This window comes from Anastrepha obliqua, chromosome 3 (assembly GCF_027943255.1).
Source record: "Anastrepha obliqua isolate idAnaObli1 chromosome 3, idAnaObli1_1.0, whole genome shotgun sequence".
Taxonomy (NCBI): Eukaryota; Metazoa; Arthropoda; class Insecta; order Diptera; family Tephritidae; genus Anastrepha; species Anastrepha obliqua.
Genome location: NC_072894.1, coordinates 121,023,773 through 121,025,842, shown reverse-complemented (window position 1 = coordinate 121,025,842; position 2,070 = coordinate 121,023,773). Strand labels below are relative to the sequence as shown.

General features: G+C 36.6%; 1 non-coding gene across 1 annotated transcript; it reads left to right on the top strand.

The window, feature by feature from the left end:
* Window positions 1–205: 205 nt before the first annotated feature.
* Trnas-aga (transfer RNA serine (anticodon AGA)) lies at window positions 206–287 on the top strand. Its single transcript has one exon. It is a non-coding gene; the product is annotated as a tRNA-Ser (tRNA).
* Window positions 288–2,070: the final 1,783 nt, after the last annotated feature.

Here is a 2,070-nt window from a genome sequence, read left to right as displayed (position 1 = left end):
AGGTATTTTGAATATTCACATAAATTTAGATGCTTAGTCTTCATTCAGTCATTCATATAAATTTAGATGCTTTAGACTTTAATCAGTTCAATTTAGTTGCTATGCCACATGCCCGCTTATCGCTTATCGGTTATCGCTTATGGTTTTAGCTTATTGCTTATTGCTTAGACGGTGTGACAACGAACTGGTTAGTTTGTGTATTGTGGCAGTCGTGGCCGAGCGGTTAAGGCGTCTGACTAGAAATCAGATTCCCTCTGGGAGCGTAGGTTCGAATCCTACCGACTGCGCAGCAAATATCTTTTTTTTATACTTTATTTACTTTTTTCTTTGTTTTTTATAAATAGCCAACTATTTCGTACAAAGAAATTTATGTATTGCCAACTCTCGTTCACTGTCGAATTTATTTCCTCTCTCCATATTCTCCATCAGGTTTTAGACATTTTCGTCTCTTTTTGTTTTCTCTTATACACGTGTCGATATAAATATACATATATATAAGTATTTGTATGCGTAAAGTTCTAAATTTTTGCTTACTTACATATGTACGTATGCGAGTTAGTATTTTTACTCTCCCGACTTTTGAGATAAGCACACAATCATATTAGGGTGCCTCACTAAAAAAGTGCCAGTTCGTGGCCGCATTATAAAAATTATTATTATTATTACTAAGTCCTTCAGCTCGAGATTTATGCTTATAAGGCTATTTTAGAGATAATTTACATTAAGTAGGTACAACTTGGTGATCAAAGGTGACCATATATATGTAAAATTTAGTTTAGCTACGATTTTAATGTTTAGGAAAGCGTTAATACCATCAGCGGGTTTACTGCTGTCAAAAATTGTTGCTCGGGTCTAGCTTAGTTCGGGCATTCGTCCAGTTGTTGCATTGATATGTCTGGTCTATTGCAGTATGAACATGCCAACTTCAAGGCTCCATTTAGTAAATGATTGTGTGAGGGAATTGAATGTCCAATTCTTAAGCGTACAAAAATTCTGATACCTCTGCAATGAGAGTCTGATGGGAAAATGGTTTTAGTTTTAAGGGCATCATTTAATTTGCAGTAGTGTTGATAGGTTGCCCAATCGTGCGCGAGTTTGCCAGCTAAGTGATTTGACACCCGTAGATTTTTTGAAGTGAGATGGTTAAAAAATGTAATGACTGCATCCCTGCTTTATTTGCGCGACTTCGTTGTCTTTGATTCCAGCATGACCACGAACCCTCGTCATTTTTATCGCGTATTTTTTCGGAGTAGTAGTAGTAGTAGTATACTAACACTCTACAAGGCTCTCATCATGCCCGTCCTAACGTATGGCGCAGAAGCGTGTACGATGACAACATCCGATGAAGTGACGCTTAGAGTGTTTTGGATAAAGACGCTACACAAGATTTTTGGACCTTTGCACGTTGGCGACGGCGAATATCACAGGCGATGGAACGAGGAGCTGTATGAGCTTTACGACGACATAGACATAGCGCAGCGATAAAAGATCCAGCGACTATGTTTGCTGGGTCATGTTGTCCGAATGGTTACAAACGCTGCGGCTCTGAAAGTATTCGATGCGGTAACAGCTGGTGGTAGTAGAGGAGGAGGATGGCCTTTGTTTGGCGCGCTTTGTTAAACTCGGCCAAAATCCCGTTAGCGTTTTTCGTGTCAATTAAGAAGAAGAAGAGTAGTAGTAGTATTTATTGCAAATAAAAGTAAAATATAAAAAAAATGTATATTCTAGTATTAAAAAAAATATATTTATTTACAATAATTTACTACAAAAATTAAATTTAAAATCAGTTAAACTCTTTCATTAAGTAATCCGTGTATCTAGACCCATATTTAATAAATCGCAAAAGTTTATCGCAATGATAATTTTCCCCATTGAGAATCTTAATTAGTTGTGAATCATTTAAAGTAAATTTTCCGCAGAAGACTCTTCTATATTCTTTCAGTATTGGACCACGCGCCAAGAAATGTACTATATTTGCAAGCTCACCTAAATTACACATTGAGCAAAGTTTTATTTTCTGTGTCAAATCTGTTGTTATTTAAAATTACCATGCCCCTCTAGCCATCATTA